Genomic DNA, 23,371 nt, shown 5'->3' with positions numbered 1-23,371 from the left:
CAGTATGTCTATGGCAAGAATAAAATGCAAACTAGAGAAGATAGTAGTTTATAGTGGTTCGGTCAATCGTGACCTATATCCACTCCTCCGATTCTTCTTCCGTCGAGGCCACCGGCATCCACTAACGATCTTCCTTTACTAGGAGAAGATCAACCTCCTTCTTACACCCCTCTTCTCCTTTTACCGGGTTTAGGAAACAACTCTTATAAGCACTCACTCCTCTCAAACTAATCTAACACTTAGACTCAAAGAGGAGGGGATCTCTCAAGTGATCTTAATAGTATTTTTTCACTTTTGTGCTCTCTGTGCTTGTATGGTTTAACCAGGGATGAGAGGGGTATTTATAGGCTTTAAGTTGATTTAAACTTGGAGCCTAAAAGCATCTCATCTCGGGTTTCCCGGGCTCGGGCGGTACCACTGCCCGGTGTCAATCTAGCTGACACTGCCCTAGGCGGTACCATCGCCCAGGTCTGGCGGTACCACCGCTTGGGTGCTAGTGCTGGGTGGTATCACTGCCCAGACTGGTGGTACCACCGCCTGGCACCCTGCCAAGGGCAATACAACCGCCCAGACTGGTAGAACCACCGCCTGACATAGTCTCGAAGACTGTGCCACGATGTTGAGGCTTCTTGGGGCATTGTTTGGGCTTCTTATTGGGCCCAACACAGTTCTTACATGCGCCTAGCTGAGTCATAATTGGGTTGGCCCAATACAAGCCTAATTACGTGCTAACTACGATTCCTAAGACATATTCTAAGTTAAACAAAGTCCGTAAGTCTATTCTTCCGGCGAACTTCCGATGAACTTCCGACAATCTCTCGGCAATGTTCCGGTGGACTCTCGACAAGCTCTTGTACTTCACGATAATCTTCTTGGCGAGTTCCGATGAGCTTCTCTGGCAAGCTCAGAGACTTCTCAATTGGTTCCTCCAGAACTTCCGACGAATGTCCGGACTTTCGACGAACTCTCGAACACCCAACGTGATCATGTCCTTGACTCTGGGACTTCATTTTGCTCCATGCCTTGCCATCGTAGTTAATCCTGCACATGTAAAACACACTTCAATCTAGACAATTAATCCTAAGCAATTAATCAAGTTGTCCGGCATGTCATTGGTCCCTCGATGCTTTATTCGATTCTTCGGTGCATCGTCCTCTTCTGCGGCCTATTGCCCAATCGGCCAGGTGACTCCGCAACTCCAATATCCTTGGCGTAATGTCTGCTCTTCTTGGCCCGATGCCTGAATCCACAGTCCGAAGCCTTATGTCGATATGTCGACCGATCCACTAGCCCGACGTCCGATCTTCTAACATATTCCTCTGGCCCAACATGATTTTTCTTGCTTTAATTGTCTCATCCTGATCGAAGCATTCTACATCACTCAAAACACAGATTAAAACATAAACATATATTGATTGGTTTCATCAACAAAATCCAAGATTCAATAATCTCCCCATTTTTGATGATGACAACCAATCGACGACGGAGTTAACCTTAACTCCCGGAGTTTAAACAAACTCCCCCTATTAATATGGCTTATTGATAGAAACTCTTGGATTCAAAAATCCAAGCAACATGTCATGATCAAATCATGACATAAAATCAACATACTTCTCCCCCTTTGTCATCAACCAAAAGGAGTACCACTATCAAGTGTTTGGATATATAGATTCAAATCATTGCATGAAAAACATAGTATCAAATTTTATCATCATGCAATTTGTAAGCTTAGATCATTTGGCAAGTAACCTTCATGCAAGTTAGCAATTTTGAGATGTTCAAGAAAGCAACTCTTGCTTCTTGAAATATGCAAGTTGCAAGCTAGCAAATTTATGCTTCTTTTGCAATGTTTGAGCTAGCAATTTTAACGATGTGTAAGTTGACATATTTGCTTTTCTTTGCGATAGGCAAGATAGTACTTTTGCTTCTAGAAATATGCAAGTTAGTGATCTTTGCTTCTCTTTTCAAGATGAGCAAGCTAACATATTTTTGTATCTTTTTGACTTGTGCAAGCTAACAAGTTTGCCTCTTTTCATGATGTTCACGCTAGAAATTCTTGCTCCCCCTTTGTCATTGTCAAAAAGAAGGGAAGACCCTTTATATCAATTTTCAGATTATGACAAAGGTAAGTATCAATCTTATTTGTGCATCATTATATATTCAAATCAAAACATACACAATTTCAAAAACCTTATTTTTCATACACAATACCGAAAAATAAATTAATCATCATTATGAGCATATCATATATAATACTCAAACATTAAAATTTTTAAGCATTTATCAACATGTTGATCATGATACCAAACATTCATCATTTAAAGCATTCATGATACACATGATATGCATCACATACATCTTTATAAAAAAATAAGTATTGCATGTATCATTCCATCACATAGAAAATATCAAGAAGAGTCATAGTATGAAGAATCTTGATTCATAGAAAAATATCATGTATCAAATATCGAGAAATCAAGATGATGATGAGATGAAGACATTCCTATAGCAAAAAGATGCCACGTAAATGATCTCGATTTATGTATAATATCTCTCAATTATAACTCCGAAAAAAAATCATGATTCATTTCGATAAATTTCAATAAGAGGATGCAAGAACACATAGTAGGAGATCTTGATTCATAAATGATTTCAAGTTATAAATCATGAGAAATCAAGATCATGATTTTGATAAAACTCATTAAATTCAAATCATCAAAATCATTAAAATCTCAACATTACTTTCAAGAGATTCATACAAATCAATAAGATGGAGAAAAAGAATTTTCAAGAACAATGCTTTTCTCTTTTTAGTTGTTTAAATTCATGTGATTTATTTCATTTATACCAAATAAAAATGTGCATCAACGTTTAGGATCGAAAAATGAATTTCGTCATAAAAACCATCAAGACCAATAAATCACAAAAATTATCATGTATAACTTTAAAATCTCATGCATTAAATCATCAATCATGGTATCAAAACATTTAATATTTCCATTACATCATTATGCATTACTTCAAATTAAACATGATTTTATTTAATCAAAATCGAGAAACAACAATGGAAATCAACATGATACACATTATTACTTCTTAACCACATATAGCATGATTTCATAAGGCATTTTTAATCAAGTTCATTGTAGTCATGCATTTTTCTTTTTAGATGAATCTAACTTTTCATGCTTCGTTTCCGTAAAAAAGCCATGCATCATTTTGAAAATTGGAAGGAAATCTGAAAATTATTAAGATATACATTATTGCTTCTCAAGCACATACATAGAATTAATCATATTTGGTGTGCAAGCATTAGATTAATATTTTATTATATTTTTATATAATTTTCATGATCATTTTCAAAAATTACTTAGAAGGATAAGCATGATTCCTAATTTTTTGCATTTTCATTACATTATACAATTTTTTAAAAAATAATTTTTCTAAACTAAATAAAAAAGAAAATGCATCATGGAAAGTATCAAGTAATTTCAAAATAAACTAAAGGCATTTTGATTACCTCAATATCGAAAGCCGTTAAGCCATAGTTTGCCGCCTCACCTTCTTTGTTAATTTCAAAATAAACTAAAGGCATTTTGTTAATTTTCTCCTCATCTTCGGAAGAGCTCGATTCATCCCACTTTTTGTTCTTCTTCTTGCGTTTAAAGTAAGTAGTTGCATTCTTTTTATTTTTTAATTTTTGTTTTATGAACTTTTAGATTTCATTTGTAGTTCAAGTTCACCATCACTTGAGCTTATGCTCGAGTGGTCTTCTTTTGTTCGATGTGTCAAATCTTTCCTGTTCTTTGGAAAGTGGTTCTCATGTTCTTCACATGCATTGCACATCATTTCATAGGTCATCAAAGACCTGATAAGTTCTTCGATCAAAAAGGTATTAAAATTTTTTGATTCTTGAATAGCAATTACTTTTGAATCCCAAGTTGTAGAGAGTGAGCACAAAACTTTACTAACAAGTTCAAAGTTTGAAAAGGTTTTACCAAGTCCTTTTAGACTTTTGACGACATCCATAAAATGGGTGTACATGTCTCCAATAGTCTCTCTTGGTTCCATACGAAACATCTCAAAATCGTGCATCAAAAAATTTACTTTAGAATCTTTTACACTACTTGTGCCTTCATGTGTGATTTCAAGAGTGCGCCAAATATCGAAAGTCGTTTCGCACAAAGAAACCCGATTAAACTCCGTTTTATCTAAGGCGCAAAATAGAGCATTCATAGCTCTAGCATTTAAAGAAAAAGTCCTCTTCTCCAAATCATTCCAATCTTTCATTGGAAGAGAAGACCTTTTAAAACCAGATTCGACAATGTGCCATAAATTCAAATCCAATGAAAGCAAGAAAACTCTCATTCGAGTTTTTCAATAAGTATAGTCCGTCCCATTGAAAAAGGGAGGACGAATGAGAGAGTAACCATCTTGAAAGCCGAAATGAGTCATTTTTCTTGGGTGTTAAACCAACTAAGAAATAACGAGGCTCTAAAACCAATTGTTGGGATCAGGGTCGGCACTAAGAGGGAGGGGGGGTGAATTAGTGTAGTGGTAAAAACTATGTCGGTTCAAAAAACCTTCGTACGATAAAAGTCGTTTACGTTGAAAATCGATTTTGGAAAGTTAATAACATGGAAGCATAAGGAAGCGTAGTGACTATCTAAGTAGTTTGCAGTATGTAAATGGCAAGAATAAAATGCAAACCAGAGAAGACGGTAGTTTATAGTGGTTCGGTCAATCGTGACCTACATCCACTCTTCCGATTCTTCTTCCGTCGAGGCCATCGACATCCACTAATGATCTTCCTTTACTAGGAGAAGATCAACCTCCTTCTTCCACCCCTCTTCTCCTTTTATCGGGTTTAGGAGACAACCCTTACAAGCACTTACTCCTCTCAAACTAATCTAACACTTAGACTCAAAGAGGAGGGGATCTCTCAAGTGATCTTAACAACATTTTTCCACTTTTATGCTCTCTGTGCTTGTGTGCTTTAACCAGGGATGAGATAGGTATTTATAGGCTTCAAGTTGATTCAAACTTGGAGCCTAAAAACATCTCATCCCGGGTTCCCCGGGCTCGGGCGGTACCACCGCCTAGTGTCAGTCTGGTTGACACTGCCCTAGGTGATACCACCGCCCAGGTCTAGCGGTACCATCACTTGGGGGCTAGTGCTGGGCAGTACCACCGCCCAGACTGGCGGTACCACCACCTGACACAGCCTTGAAGACTATGCCACAACATTAAGGCTTCTTGGGGTATTGTTTGGGCTTCTTATTGGGCCCAACACAGTTCTTACATGGGCCTAGCTAGCCCGTAATTGGGTTGGCCCAATCCAAGCCCAATTACGTGTTAACTACGATTCCTAAGACATATTCTAAACTAAACAAAGTCCGTAAGTCTATTCTTCCGGCGAACTTCCGACAATCTCTCGGTAATGTACCGACGGACTCTCAGCAAGCTCCTGGACTTCACGATGATCTTCTTGGTGAGTTTCGATGAGCTTCTCTGGCAAGCTTCGAGACTTCTCAGCTAGTTCCTCCAGAACTTCCGACGAATGTCCGAACTTCCGACGAAATCTCGAACACCCAACGTGATCACGTCCTTGACTCCGGGACTTCATTTTGCTCCATGCCTTGCCATCGTAGTTAATCCTATACATGTAAAATACACTTTGATCTAGACAATTAATCCTAAGCAATTAATCAAGTTATCCGGCATGTCATTGGTCCCTCGACGCTTCGTCCGATTTTTTGACGCATCGTCCTCTCCTGCGGCCTATTGCCCAATCAGCCAGTTGACTCCGCAACTCCAATATCCTTGGCACAATGTTTGCTCTTCTTGGCCTGATGCCTGAATCCACGGCCCGAAGCCTTTTATCGATACGTCGATTGATCCACCAGCCCGACGTCCAATCTTCTGACATGTTCCTCTAGCCCAACATGGTTTTTTCTTCTTTAATTGTCTCATCCTGATCGAAGCATCTTGCGTCACTCAAAATGCAGATTAAAACATAAACACATATTGATTGGTTTTATCATCAAAATCTGAGATTCAACAATACCATCCGTACTCTGAAATTTCGGGGGTTTGAATTTTGGGCTCCAAATTTGAATCCATTTGGGGCCTATAAATACCCCAGCTATTCCAGCATAGATAAGTAAGAAATATTGAGCACAATCCTGTGATTCTAAAGTTGTAAACCTTAGAAAGTTGAGTTTCCTCCTCCCAAAGCTTAGAGAGAGTTCTAAGAGAGGTATGAGAGGGATACCTTGTAAAAGAGGGTTGTAAAAGGTTATCTCCTAAACTTGTGAAAAGTAGAAGAGGGGTGTAAAATGGTAGTTGGCCTTTGCCCATTAAAAGAAGACAGATAATGGATACCAGTAGTCTCGACGGAAGAGGAATTGGCGAAGTGGATGTAGGTCATAACGACCGAGCCACTATAAAAATCTGGTTTGCTTTTCTCTTGTGCAATTTAATTTACTACAAACCACTTTACTTGCTTTACATCCACTATACTCTTCTGTACGCTTTCAAAATTAATACCTTTACGAAATGGTTTTTCGTCGAAAATGGATTTAATCGCAATGAAGTTTTGAACCGACGTAATTTTTGCCACTGCACTAATTCACCTAAATAGAAATGGCTCTTTTCGGCTTTCAAGAGGGTCACTCTCTCATTCGTCCTCCCTTGTTCATTAGGACGGATTACATATATTGAAAAACTCGAATGAGAGTTTTCTTGCTTTCCTTCGATTTAAATTTATGGAATATTATTGTAAACGGTTTTCGAAGGTCTTCTCTTCCAATGAACCATTGGAATGATTTGCAGAAGAAGACTTTTTTTCTAAATGTAAAGGCTATGAATACTCTATTTTGCGCCTTAGATAAAACTGAATTTAATCGGGTTTCTACTTGTGAAACGGTTTTTGACATTTGGCATACTCTTGAAATCACACATGAAGGCACTAGCAAAGTTTAAGATTCAAAAATCAACTTTTTGATGTATGATTTTGAACTTTTTCATATGAAACCAAGCGAAACCATTAGAGATATGTACACCCATTTTACGAATGTCGTCAATAGTTTAAAAGCACTTAGTAAAAGTTTTTCGGACTTCGAACTTATAAACAAAATTTTACGTTCTCTTAATAAGAACTAGGATCCGAAAGTAACCGCAATACAAGAGGCAAAAGATCTTAATAATTTTTCACTTGGAGAACTTTTTGGTTCATTAATGATATACGAAATGGTGCATAATGCATAAAATGAAATTGAGAACATCCTTCCAAAGAATAAGGAGTATTTCGGACTTAGAACAATCAAAGACCACTCGAGCATAAGCTCAAGTGATTGTGAACTTGAACTCCTCACTATGAAATTTAAAAAGTTCATGAAATAAAAATTGAAGAACAAAAATAAACTAAAAAAGAATGCAACTACTTGCTATGAACACAAGAAGAAAGAAGCAATCTTGGACGAAACAAGCTTTTCCAAAGATGAAGGATAATCTAACAAAGCCGAGGTGACAAACTACACCTTAACGGTTTTTGACAATGAGGTAAAATACTCAAATGAAACCCCCTTAGTTTATCTCAAAATAACATGATGCTTTGCATGAGTTATTTTAAATTTAGCTTAGAAAAATTATTTTTCTTGAAAATTGCATGTTTAATAATGTAATGAATAATGCTAAAAATAAAAATTTTAGGAATCATGCTTATCCTTCTAGTAATGATCATGAAAATTATATTTCTTATGAATAAAATGTTAGATTTAAATCTAATGATAATCCTATGTATGTTTTTTCAAGAATAAATAATGTGTATCTTGATGATTTCCGATTTTGATTGAAACCATGCTTGATGTCTTAATGAAAATATTAATAGGTTTGATATCACACTTAATGTGAATCTATACATGATGATTTGAAGAAATGATGATTTTTTGGGTAATTTATGGTTTATTGATCTTGATGGTTTTTATGATAAAATTTATTTTTCGATCCTAAACGATTGATGCATGTTCTTCTTTGGCATAAAAAGACAAAGGCATACTTGTATGAAACTAACAACTTAAAATGAAATATCTCTATCTTATCAAGTTTTGAATAAGAGATTGAAATATATATTTATATTATTTTGAATCTCTTGAACTATGAAAGTGATTTTGATAATTTGATGATTTAAATTTGGATAATTTTTTTTATCCAAATCATGATATGGATTCCTTGATATTTATAAATTAAGATTTATTATGAATCAAAAATTTTTTTTAATCATTCTCCTATGATTCTACTTGGTATTTTCTTAAGAGGAGATTTTATAAATGAATGATGATTTTTTGAAATTATAATTTTTATGATTCATAATGAATTGAGAGATATTATACATGAATCAAGATCGTTTATGTGTTCTCTCATGATATCTTTTTGCTATAAGAATGTCTTCATCTATATCATAATCTTGAATTCTCGATATTGATACTTGAAATTTTTCTATGAATCAAGATCTTGTTTTTGAACTCCCATGTTTCTTTTGGTTATTTACTAAAAATGAGATTTATCAAAATGAATCAGATATGCATAATTTAAGACTTGTTCTCCTACTATTCTTTTTGCTATTCACTAAAAAGAAGACTTATTCTAATAAACCATGATATGCTACTTGACATATTTTAAGGTTTATGACTTGAATTTTATTATGTAAAATTCCTTTTATTCATGAAGTATATCTCATCACCAAGTTCTTCTTGATATTCTTTATGTGATGATATGAATGCATGCAATACTATGATTTTGACATTCATGACTTGATTTTTTGATGATTGAAATAATGACTAGAATATTGATGTAATTATGAATGGTGATTTGGTATTATACATGCAATACTTCAACTTATGATATTGATGCATGCAATGATAAAATATTCATGATAAAAAAATTGTTTTGACATTCATGACTTGATTTTTCATCTTTGTTATTTACCTTTGTCATGATTTAAAATTTTTTGTAAAAGAAAAAAGAATTATAAAATTATTTTCTTCCCTTCTTTTTAGACAATGACCAAGGGAGAGAAATTTTGCTAGCTTGCATACTTCAAGAAGACGCAAAAAGCTTGCTCATCCCAAAAGATGTAAAAAATTTTGCCAACTTTCATATGTAAAATTTACTAGCTCACAAATTGCAAGGAGAAAAACTTTCTAAGAAGCAAAGTTGCTAGCTTATTCAAAAATGATGCATGTAATACTTATGATTTTATTATGATGATATGTTTGATATATTGCATACCATGTATGAGAATCATGATTAAAATTGCATTGACTTGAATTAAATTTAAATTCAAGGTTTCTCTCAATTATGATATATTGAAATAAGAATGACACTTTATTTTTGTAATTTGAAAATTGATGAATTGCACCATTGTTTTGTTATTCCTCTCTTTTTGCTAATGACAAAGGGGGAGAAAGAATTTCTAGCGTGCACATCATGAAAAGAGGCAAACTTGTTAGCTTGCACAAGTTAAGAAGATGTAAAAACATGTTAGCTTGCTTATCTCAAAAGAGAAGCAAAAATTGCTAACTTGCATATTTCAAGAGGCAAAAGTAGAGTAGATTGTGTTGGTGAAGATTGTTGAAACTTCTAATTTTTGACGGAGAGGGTATATCTATGTATACTTAGTAAAATAGTCTACAAAAATGACATAAAATCTAAATTTATCAAAGGAAGTGATGGGAGTAGGCTGCAAACATTAGTATAAATAATTTCAAATGGTGTAGAACATGATATGAAGGAAGTGTCAAAAGGAAGTCTATGACTTTTATTACTGAGACAAGCATCATAATGAGTGATAATGCTTGTATTTTTAAGAGTAGGAAGAGAATAACAAGCAAGTAATTTATTTTGGATAGAGAGTGAGGGATGACCGAGACGACGATGCTACATATCAATTGGAGCTGTAACTAAGGAGTAGATAGTGGGCTATTTTATTTATGGAACTGACGGCCATTCATAAATATTATCTTTACTCTGGCCTTGGACCAAGGATGCCCCCGTGCTCAAATCCTTGACAAGAAAAGAGTTAAGAAAGAATTCAATGGAGGTATTATTTTATTTATAAAATTGAGAAACAGAAATGAGATTTCGTTTAATGTGAGGTGCACACAAAACATCATCGAGTATAAAAATTATGGTAGGTGAATTAAGCATTGTGGAACCAGTATGAGTAATAGGAATTCCTTTACCGTCACCGATGATGATGTCTTCATTTCCACTATAGTTGTTGTGGATGGACAAGTTCTGTAGATCAGAGGTGATGTGGTGGGATGCACTAGAGTCCACGATCTAATTTTGATCACTAGTGTTTGGAGTAGTCGTAAGATTTGCTCGAGGTCAATGTGATTGAGCAGGAAGTATAGGTCGAGATCGATAGACTTTTGTAGAGTAACCGACTATGTCACATAGTGGCACACAACTCTTTGTTGGTGGTGAGGGCATTAGGATTGCTAAGGAGTGAAGTAGCCACCTTGGGTGTTATGGTTGGAATATTGATAATGTTGAGGAGGTATGGTTTGTTTGGAGCTCATAGGTTCTGGAGATATCTTGGTCAAACCTTTGTTGATAGTCTTGTTATACGGATTGCCCCTCCTCATAGATTTTTGACTGACTTGAGCTGTGATGGATGGTCCTAGCAATTTATCTTCATGCTTTAGATATATCTCAAAGTTAGTTAGCTTATTGTAGAGTTCTTCGAAAGACACTAATGAGTCATGTGCCTATATTGTTGCTGCCAATTCCTTGTACTCATCGCCTAGGCCGTTAAGGATATGAACAGTAATTTCTTCATCACTGAGAGAATGACCTATCAAGGCCAAGTTATCAATGATAATCTTTATGTTGTGTAGATAATCAATAACAGTACTTCTCTCTTATTTAGTTTTCATGAGACTGGATAGGAGACTAAGCATGCGAGTGCATGAACTATTCACCAGGGTGGTTTGCAACTTGCACCAAGCTTCGGCAATGGTGTCACATAAAGATATGAGTGGAGCGAGGGATCCAACAACCAAGGCTTGAATTGCTTGGAGGATGAGACGATCTTGGTGTAACCATAATTTGTGGTCTGGATTTGGTACTGGACTGGGTGCTCTTGGGATGTTTAGCATTGCTGGTGGACAACAAAGGGAGCCATCGACATAGCCTAGAAGATCACAGCCAAATAGGAGATTAGAGAATTGAGCACGCTAGGATGCGTAGTTGCCACCTTTGGATAATTTGAAGGGGATGAGGGTTGCTGCATTGATAGAAATAAGGCTTGTATATGGGAAAGTACTATGGTTCCCTACGGGAATAATAACTGGAGCATCAGAGATAGATGATGAGGACATATGGAAGATATGTACCAATATGTGGGAGTAGGAAAAGTTTACAGTGATGACAATAATCAGGGAAGAAGTGGTGGTGCAGATCAATGTCACCTAAGGTAGGTTGTTGGCAAATGAGGTCTTTGTTGAAGGAGGAGGTTAGCTCTATGCAAGACAGCTGCATATCTTTGTGCAGCAGATCAGCATTTAGGAATCTGGGCAGTAGAGTGCATACTTCGTCACCAAAGATCACTATTGGACGTTGCGTAGCAGTGATGCAGCAAGTGGCGTGGAAAGGTTCCAAATGCTGCTTGTCGAGATGCAGTAAGTGGCGTGGAAAGGTTCCAAATGCTACTTGTCGAGGCGAAGGTGGAGCAGGATGCAGTGGTTGCCCCGATCACTGATCAGAAGTAGCGGGAGAGAACTGCAAAGATTGTCTAGTAACAACAGAAAGGGATGGTAGGCCTGCACCAAGATAAGGTCGACTCTAGGACCAAGACGTGACCCGACAAGAGCATGTCTGTAGGAAGATCAAAGCGCTACCATAAGATGCCACCGGAAGCAGTGAGGATGATGTTGCCGGAGTCGAGGATAGTGGTGGCGAAGGCATTGGCAAGGCCCATGCTCCACTCTTCGTTTCCATCCTCGTCCTTGAGGGAGAAGCGATCGTCGCTGGTCAGCTGCAGCATGGAAAGGTTCCAAATGCTGCTTGTCGAGGACAGTGGTTGGTGGACCAGATGACGGCTTTGGGAGTTGGTGGGGTAGAATCCGAAGGCAAAGTCACTAGAGGGAGAGAGCTAGGAGCTGGTCGAAGGTGCCTAACGAGAGGGTTCCGGCGAACAGGTCCACAAAGAGGGCTGCCTAATGGTCCAACATGCGGAAGCAAAGCAGGTCTGGAGCAGAGGTTCAGTGACGGGGTGCTAGCAGCGATCGAAGGTGAGAGGTGAGAGGTGGGTAACTGCTGTGGCTTAAGTTTGTGCACGCAGCAGCAATCCACGCAGTGTTGTGTGTGGCGTGACTGTACATATACGTGAAGGAGAGCGCTGGACCACTGAGTCTCGGCGTGCAGATAGTTGAGGACATAAGTGTCCCCTTCGATCTCCTCAAGTCCACCAACTGATGGTAGATCAACGAAGACTGTCACGGTGAGGAAGGTGAGGAATGGCCACGGAGCCTCGCTTGGGAATGTGGCTGCAGTGGTGGTCGTCGTTGGCCGGAGGCAGGGGAAAGCCTTGTTTTTCTCACTGCTCTGATACCATGATAAAATGATAGAATGAAAAGTGAAATTTTAGAGGTAAAGAAGAAAGCACATCTTAATCAGTGTCACATAATATCTATTGTCATATAATGTCTATTTATATATGGTGAAAGAGAGGATTTTTCTCAACTGAGCAGTGAGATTTCCTCGTGCTGTTGAGGAAATCTCATCTGCTATGCAATTGAGGATATATCTCTGTTAACAGGTCCTCTTGAGTCATCGAATGGTTCTAAGCTAAAAAGACATAATACTACATTCACTTGTAGTCTTTGCCATTAGCCTGGTCACAATAAAAAAAGGATGTATGAAAAGACAAACATCTTCAGCAATACCACAGTTTGAACAGCCTGCTATTGAAGTACAATCACTTGTTGAACATCCTGCTAGTGAGGCATGACTAGTTATTGTTGATCCACCCCAACAGGTGAGTGCTCCTGTGTGTAGTACAACCAGAATGAACACTAATGCCAACACCAAATAATGAACATCCTCCGATACAAAAGGAACAAATTATAAGTAAATTATATGTTTGTTCTTGATCCAGTTGTTATTATCAACTGATTATTTATTTATTTCTTTCATGGCAGGTTAGAAGAAAGCAGTGATATTTTGTATAGCTTTTGGTGATTATGGATAGTTTTTTATGACTTTGGATAGCTTTTGGATTCTAGATAGCTTAAGTGAGTTTTGACCGTGAAGTCGATAGAGTATGGATCAACTTTAATCTTCATGTTGTTATTAAAGTTTATATGTTGTGATTAAACTTTAATCTTCTGGTCACTCTCGTGCTACTTTTGATATATCTGCTATTGAAAGTTAAATAAAGCTTTGGATCTCATCAGCTTCTCATTTCTTATTTGCAAGGTAATGGCGGGATCTTCACCATCTCTAAATTGCACTTGTTACATTTTTTTATCTAAATCTTTCTCAGTATTTACATTTACATATAGATAGAATTTTGATTACGTAAAAGATACAAGATCGGTACACTTTAAGGTAACAATTTATTTTTCTTGGCACCGTACTGATCATGAAAAGTTTCTGATCTTGAAGACCTGCATTTCAACATATACTTGGGGATGGCACAGGTGCTCAACAATGGTTCAGAGATGGTCTCCAACTTTCATGGCTAAGAGATGAGAAGCTTATTTACCAAAAAGATAAACTTCAACCATGTTGTAACAATGGCTGCATGATACATGCATTGAACTATATGTAATGATCAGAAATGAACAGCTGAGTGATGGATTATTTTCATGGATCTGTACTTGCATACTGCACTATATATATTTTTATTGCATTATGAAGCTCAAGTCATGTTTAAGTGATACGGAACATGTATTTGGATTAGATCTGACTATTATATTTATTTACTGAAAATGTAGATTTAGATGTTTTTTAGTTGGCAGTTATCCAAGCATAGATGGCTTTGCAGTACAAATTCAAAATTTATCTATCTTTTAATTAAAGATCCATGGGACCAGCATTGCTTGTAAAATGCTTCGAGTTGAATCAAATCTATAAGAGACAACTAAGTAGCACACACTGTGGATAGGAGGAGCACATCCTACTGAGTTAATAAACCTAATGAGTTACTTACGAATTCTATAAGTTGAATCAAAGCTTGACGACGTGTATAGTACAAAAAAAAAAAAAAGTTATGCAACAAGTGCAAACCAACAATTAGAATGAAACCTACTGAGTTACTCATGAATTAATTCTAGAAGAAAGTTGAAAACAATATCGGAAAGTTAAACATATACTACTTACTGATCAGTGATCCGTGGATGTGCTACAATGGCAAAGATTAGCGATTGTGCGCCATAAGGGTTATATAACTACCAAATTGCTAAAGCACATACAAATATTCTATGATCACTAGTAACAATTCTCTTTGATTTGTATACAGAAAGAAATGACATCTATAGGCTGTCCTCCTTTTTCTACTTGCAACATTGTGAAAAGTTGAAGAAAAGAGTGTATTGTTGTATGACTGTCATGTCATGATTATAACATATATCAAATTATTAATACAATTAGAATCTATAAAATAATTTGATGTCATTCCATGAATAAAGTCAACTGAGTGAACATGCGAGAAGAAGCAGAAGCAAACAGATGAATCAGTGATGGTACAAACCCAATCATCCCTAAACATGAACCCAGACGACCTCAGCACCTCACCTGCTTGTAAGACTCCAAGATCATCATCCTCACTCGCAACGAAAAGCTCCCTAACCCTCCATTATTATCAGTTATACCTTTGTCGTCCTCCGCTCCGCCATTAGCAAACTCCAGAAGCTTTATAATCAATCCACCAGCATTCATCAGCACCGCAACGAATGCACCCAATTGTGCGATGAGCAAGTGATGGGTGAGCAAGTTCGGCGGGTGAGCTAGGTTCAGTGAGACGACAACAAGCAGTGCAAGTGCGACGGTCGAGCGGTGCAAGAGCAGTGACGGTCAAGCGGATTCAATGCAACGATGACAAGCGGTGTAGGAGCCACGATGGTCGAGCGATGCAAGAGCGACGATAGTCGAGCGGTGTAGGTGCGATGATAGCGAGCGGTGCAGGTGCGATAGTGGTCGAGAGAAACAGGAGCGATAGTCGAGCGATGCAAGTGCAACGACAATGAGAGATGCAAGTGTGGTGGTGGCGAGTGATGCAGGTGGTGTGATGCTCAAGTGATGCGGGGGCGATAAGGGTCGAGTAGTGTAAGTCGAGCGAGTGTGGTGGGTGAGTGGCGGGCAAGTAGCTCAGAAAGAGGTGAGGAAGTAAAATCGGTTAGGGTGAGAAGTGGATATAAATATAATAATTTAAAACAAAATAAAATTATATTTATTATTATTATTATTAATACTTGTTTTTTTTTGTGATAACACGTACGTTTTTTTAATTGACGAAGTTAACGATGTAAGAAGAATTGAGGTTAAATGTTTTATCTTCATAAGTGTAGGGACCCCAATGCCACTTTTTAAAATATAGGGACCGAAATATAAATCATAATTAACTATAAGAGATAATCTATAATTACCTCAATTAAATTTGGTATGATTGATTTGCGTCGGTCAATAACATGGCTATTTCATGCTTGATCTTTCTCATCACGTTATTATTTTCACGTTAAATTAGTTAGTTAGTGTTTAGTAAATGATTTTATGGAACAAATCAAACACTTAGTGAGTTATTTGTAACAAATGCATTGTTGGACATCCTTAGGATGATAGATATCGTGCCTCTTTTCCATAAGTTAAAATTACAAATGTCATTGATGTTGGTTCTTTTAACATATCAAATATGGATCAAACAATTGTTTTATAGAATCAAAACCGAATTTTTGGTTCAAAACATACTTTATAAATCCAAAACAATGGTTTTAGAATGTTTCCATAAAACTTATTAAATCCACTATAATATGCATGAAATCCTACAACAACTAAGAAACATATTAATATGGAAGCATACCTGATGAATCAATTAGAGTATTTTCTGAATTAATCGGTGATTTGGTCTTCTAATTACAGAGTATCCTTAAGAACTTTAGATTTCTCCTTGACGGGTGAAGAGAAACTTCATTAGATACTGCAATCGGGGACCATAACCTTATTTATAGTCATAACTGATGAATCTATAATTATGATTATATTCATAATTGATGAATCTACAATTATGCCTCAAGAGTTTCATATTCCTAATTTATCTTGTCATTAAGTTAGAAATATGATTGATGGCATCTACACAATTAATTTTCATAATAATTATGTCCCTTAGCTAAATAATTTTATTTTAATTAGATCACTTTAATTTTAGCTAATCAAAATAATGGCTTAACACGTTTAATTATATATAACAATTTTTCACTAAGTCACATATGTATCCTTATAAATGTGATATACTTTATGAGCTTAAAATTATTGCCATTATTAAACAGGATATATAAAACAATCTCATCCATTGGCTACATTAATATAGGACCAAAGCGGTCTTCGCTATATCAATCATAGCTAAACCCATTAATGATCACTAATATTAACATAACCAAATGACATAGATCAATTATGAAATGTGTAGCATGAAAATTACATGAATGTGATCTATGCATGTCAATTTTCAACTAATCCAACTTTATTTTTATGAGATCATTAATAACTTTAATAACCATAATGTATAAAGTATAATAAATTAAAGCTTTATTTCTAATTAGAAAATATATGTACAAATACAGAATCTGGCATAGAACATACAACAAACATATGACAGACTCCCACTAAACTGAAGTTTTCTCAAATTCTAATATACCCATATGAGCAGTATGATCATGAAAGACCTTGGGTGGTACACCTTTTGTGAGAGGATCTGCCAACATAAAGTTTATTCCTAAGTGTTCTATAGAAATTTGTTTACTTTGTACCCTTTCTTTCACAACTAGGAACTTGATGTCAATGTGCTTTGACTTAGTCGAGCTCCTATTGTTATTGGAGTATAAAACAGTTGATTTATTGTCACAGTATATCTTTAGTGGTCTTTCAATCTCTTGTACTATTGGCAGCCTTGTGACAAAATTTCTCAGCCAAATTCCATGATTGGATGCCTCAAAACGTGCTACAAATTCCGCTGCCATTGTAGAAGAAGTAATAAGAGATTGCTTGGTACTATGCCAAGAAATTGCCCCACCAGCCAACATATAAATGCAGCCTGAAGTGGATTTCCTACTATCTTGGCATCTAGCAAAATCGGAGTCAGAATAAATACCCAATGATCTCCAAATGGTCTGATCTCCTATATGTGAGCATATGATCTTTTATCCTCTTTAAATATCTCATGACTCTTTTAGCTACCTTCCAATGATCCGTTCCAGGATTGCTTCAGTATCTGCCTAACACTCCAACAATGTACGTTATATCCGGATGCGTACAAACCTATGCATACATTAGACTCCCTATAGCTGATGCATAGGAAATCTTCTGCATTTCTTGAGTTTCTAGATTTCCTTTAGGGCAATGATTGAGACTGAACTTGTCTCCCTTTACGACAGGGGTGTCTCCTGATTTGCAATCCTACATGACAAACCTTTTGAGTACTTTATCGATATAGCTCCTTTGTGATAATTCTATAATACCCGGAGATCTATCTCGGTGTATCTGGATTCCTAATATAAAAGAAGTGTCACCAAGATATTTCATCTCAAAATTTCACCAAGATCTTGGTTTCGTGCAATATGCCTATATCATTTGTGGCAAGTAGAATATCATCCACATATAATATTAAGAAAATAAATTTGCTCTCATTGAATTTGTGATACACACAATCATCAACAATGTTCACCTCAAAACCAAATGAGATAATTACTTGATGAAATTTGTAATACCACTGACGGGATACCTATTTTAGCCCATAGATGGATTTTATTAATTTCAAACCATTTTCGTTGGGTCTCTTGACACAAAGTATTATGGTTGTACCATATAAATTATTTCATCAATGTTTCCATTGAGAAATGATGTTTTAACATCCATCTGATGAAGCTCCAAGTCAAAATGTGCGGCTAGAGCCATAATTGTCCTAAAAGAGCCCTTTGTTGAAACTGGAGAGAATGTCTCTTTAAAGTCAATCCCTTCCTTTTGAGTATAGCCCTTTGCCACAAGATGTACCTTATACCTCTCCACATTACTTTTAGAATCCCTTTTGGTTTTAAAAATTCATTTACAATCAATGGGTTTCACACCTTCTAGTAATAGGACAAGTTCCCAAACTTTATTGTCTTGCATGGACTTATACTTTTGATTCATTGCTTTAATCCACTTATTCGAATTGGAATCCTCTATGGCTTGACGGAAGTTGATTGGATCATCTTCCATTATACCGCTACTTTCTTCATGTTCCTAGAGAAATACCATATAATCATCCGAAATGGCACTCCTCCTTTCCCTAGTGGATCATCGCAAAGGTGTTGGCTCTTGCGGCATAGATTCTTGAGGATGTTGAGTTTGTTCCTCATGAACAATTTTCTCATACTTTATGAGAGTTGAAATGACTATATCCTTTTGAGGTACTAATTTTGCCACATTAGTGGCAACTATATGAATCAGATCAGACTGAACCAATTCTTCCTCAAAGGTAAAGTCTTTAACCTTATTTCTCCCCCCAAACTTAATATCCTCAAAGAATGTAGCAATACTAGTCTCAGAAATATTTATTGATTTAGGATCATAAAATTTATACCCCTTGGATCGCTCAAAATAACCAATAAAATAACTGCTCACTATTTGAGGTTCCAATTTCTTTTTATTAGGCTTGTAAGGCCTTGCCTCAATTGGACAACCCCATATACGAAAGTGTTTTAGACTAGGTTTTCTCCCCGTCCAAAGCTCATAAGGTATTTTTGTAGTTGCTTTAGTTGGTACTATATTAAGAATGTAAGCTCTAGTTTTTATTGCTTTTCCCCGTACTCTAGCAGAGTAGATTGAGAAATCATGCTTCTTACCATGTCCTTAAGTGTGTGGTTTCGTCTTTTAGCTACATCATTCATGCTAGGTGACCCTGGCATTGTATATTAAGGGACAATTCCACACTCCTCTAGGTATAAAGCAAATGGTCCTAGATGTTATTCACCTGAGCCGTCATTTTTGTCATAATATTCCTCTCCACGGTCAGATTTGACGCTTTTTATCCTTTTGTTGAGTTGATTTTCAACTTTAGCTTTAAATGCTTTGAACACATCCAAAGATTGAGATTTTTCATGTATTAGATACAGATATTCATATCTAAAGTAATCGTCTATGAATGATATAAAGTATTGTTGATCATCCATAAAAGTATAGGAAATGACCCACAAATATATGTATGTATCAATTCTAAAACATTTGTAGCTCTATATGCACTTGATCTCTTAGGTTTGGTTTGTTTACCTTTAATGCATTCAACACAAACATCTAAACCTGATAAGTCAATGGGATCAAGAATCACTTCTGACATAAGTCTTTTAACTCTACTTCTAGAGATGTGACCCGAACATTTATGCCATAATGCACCCAAATTTTTAATTTTATGTTTAGTACCTTACAATTCCGCATTCAGGTATTTATGATAGGATGCTATAGTATCAGACAAATATAGATTGTCATAAGCTATAAGTGAACCAGTTCTACTCACATTTAAATTTAAAGACAAAGTAAACTGATTATTTCCAAATGAACAAGAATAACTAGATCTGTCCAAATAAGAAACAGAAATTAAGTTCTGTCTAAATGACGGTATAGCAAAAGTGTCTTTCAAATCCAAATAATATCCAGTACACAATAACAATCTAAATGTGCATATAGCTTCCACATCTACCAATTTTTCGTCCCCCATATAAATGCATCTCTTAGTATCATTGGGTCTTCGGTAGCTCAGGCAACCCTGCTTTGAAACACTAATGTTAGTAGTTGCACCGGAGTCTAACCACCAAGTGTTTCTGGGTACTGAAGTTAAATTGACTTCAAAACAAATCAAAGTAAGGAACGTATCTTTTTTAGCATGCCAAGCGTGATATTTAACACAATCCTTCTTCAAATACCTAGATTTTTTACAGAAGAAATAAGTATCATCTTTATATTATTTCTTCTATACTGGGCCCTTATCAGCCTCATTCTTTCCAGATTTATATTTTCTTTTATTGCCCTTGTCCTTAGAGGTGTTGGCCAAGTTGGCACTTTCAGTCTTTTCTTACTTTAACCTTTTTTTTTTCTTGCACACAATATGAAATGAGCTCATTAAGAGACCATTTGTTCTTTTGACAGTTATAACTGACCTTAAACTAATTGAATTATGCAGGAAGAGATATCAGAATCAAATGGATGAGTAAGTCCACTGATAGGCTATTTTAATGCTTTAAGCTTTAAAGCAAGATTAGACATTTTCATGATGTATTCCCTTATATTTCCTTTACTGTTGTATCTCATGGTAAACAAGCTTTGAAGTCGAGTGCTTATTTCCACCTTATTGTTCTTAAGAAAATGCTTTTCTATTTTGGTAAGAAAATCTTTAGCCTTGGTAATCCCTTCGGACATCGCACCCCTAAAGGCTTCTAGAATGCCGTGCTTAATAATCATGAGACTTATGCGATTAGACCTGTCCCACTTCTCATATAGTCTCCTATCATTATGAGTACTATTTTCTATAAGAGAAGCGGGTTGATCTTCTCTTAGTGCAAGGTCCAAATCCATGCAGCCCAAAACAATCAGAATGTTTTCTTTCCAATCTTTAAAGTTGGTTCCGTTTAAAACCGGTATAGAACTAAGGTTAGTAGATATTGTTGCAAGAGAACCTAAACAAGAAAATAATAAACAACCAGAAATTATGCTCATATCTATTACCATTTACTTAAGTAAATTCAAATAATGATATAACCTATCTTAAGATACTAAGTGTAACATTAATATCTTGTCTTTGGACTTCAATATTAATTACTTGTCTTTAGACTTCAATATTAATTGCTAGTGGTAGTCTTGTTGTAATGATCAAACACTAATAATAAGGCATGAAACCCATCTTTGTTTTGATTTATCATTTACATGTATAACTTTATAATTGTCATGTGTTTACTTTTATAGGTATGTATAAAATCCTGCCCTAGTGATTAACATTCTTTTGGACCGAATAATTACTATATGAATGTAAATACACACTACATTTAATATTTTTATGAGAAACATTATATATGAGAGGTCACTTTGGCAACTTCATGCATTAAATTACTCAATCTAATATTAAACTATCACTAATTAAATTTGAACCATATTAATCAAATTGGTTTGACCTTAATTTATTGACTAAAATATTTAAATGCATGAAAACTATTCAATTTATGTCAACAAACAACTTTATAGAACCAATATTATGTTTAAACCAATATAATATTATAATAATATTATTATTAATTAAATTTGTATATTGTAATAACATAATTAAACCAACATAATATTGCAACAATATTAAATTTACATATTACAACAACATAATTAAACCAACATAATATGGAACTTTAGATAAAATCCAAAGGAAATTTGGAAAATTTATGCCTTGTAGTGTAAAAATGAATTTGCATACTAATGAAAAGGAAAAGACACGAAGAGAAAAATATATCTCAAAATTAAAGTGATATAACATCATAAAATGGCACTGAACTGAATGTGAAGTATGCTATAGCATGATTATATAAAACATTCATCTTTTTCAACAATGATAGAACCAAATCACTCCAAAATACTGATGAAAATATCATTAAAATATATGAAAAAAAGCTTATATGTTCATCAATCATTGTAGGATGGCTCTGATACTAATTGTTGGTTCTTTTAACAAATTAAATATGGATCAAATAATTATTTTATAAAATCAAAATCAAATTTTTGGTTCAAAACATACTTTACAAATCCAAAACAATGGTTTTAGAATGTTTCCATAAAACTTATTAAATCCACTATAATATGCATGAAATTCTACAACAATTAAGAAACATATTAATATAGAAGTGATGAATCCATTAGAATATTTTCTGAATTAATTGATGATTTAGTCTTCCAATTGTAGAGTATCCTTAAGAACTTTAGATTTCTCCTTGACATGTGAAGAGAAACTTCATTAGATACTATAACCGAGGACCATAACCTTATTTATAGCCATAACTGATGAATCTATGATTATGATTATATTCATAATTGATGAATCTGTAATTATGCCTCAAGAGTTTCATATTCCTAACTTATCTCGTCATTAAGTTAAAAATATGACTATGGTATCCACATAATTAATTTTCATAATAATTATGTCCCAAATAATTTTATTTTAATTAGATCACTTTAATTTTGACTAATCAAAATAATGATTTAACATATTTAATTATACATATGTGACCCTTAAAATTCTAACAATTGATTTATAGGATTGGAAGAGTTCGTCGCTATTCATCATGTTATAGAAGAAAATGAGGATGGATTTGCATCATCACTATTTCATACTTGAATTTTCTAGATATGTGATTATTTTCACGTTAAGTTAGTATTTAGTAAATCATGTTATAAAAAAAATCAAATACTTGTGTGTTATTTGTAACGAATACATTGTTAGACATCCTTATGATGATGATACGGTGAATCTTTTCCTTAAGTTCAGAAAATGAAAAAAAAAAAGTGTCATTGCATGTTACGGCTACAAATTTAATCTTACATTAGATTAAATTGATTTATAGGATTAGAAGAGTTGGCCACTATTCATGGAACCAGCGAAGTTAAGTTAATAGGCGTCAATCATACTAAGATGCAAACAGGTCTATGTACGAAGAAAAGTGAGAGAGCTAAAAAAAACATGCATTTTTGTAAAGAAAATCAACAATTACAATCACGTTTAAAGTTAATTGCAGGTGCAATTGCTATCCCCGGTTAGGTCTTGGCAACATGAGATGCAACCGGGCTAATTAGGATCTAACCACACAACAAATTCCTCTTAAAATAGTAAAAAATATATCAACTGTTAAACAAAAGGAGCATATAGCATCGAGTACAAAAAGATTGCTATGGCCCATTGTCACGTCAAAAAGAGTTATAATTTGGACCACGTACCGAGGTTGATTAACCAGTTTTAGCTACCTTTACTGGTTTCCTTGTTGATACGACAAAAATGTACATCTAAAAAAGTTTGCTATTTGAGCTGTAGCTTCACGAGGGAGAGATGGGGTTTGTACTGTAACACCGTACTGACCGACATTAG

This window comes from Musa acuminata, chromosome BXJ2-5 (genome assembly GCF_036884655.1).
Source record: "Musa acuminata AAA Group cultivar baxijiao chromosome BXJ2-5, Cavendish_Baxijiao_AAA, whole genome shotgun sequence".
Taxonomy (NCBI): domain Eukaryota; kingdom Viridiplantae; phylum Streptophyta; class Magnoliopsida; order Zingiberales; family Musaceae; genus Musa; species Musa acuminata.
This window is presented reverse-complemented; position numbering follows the sequence as displayed.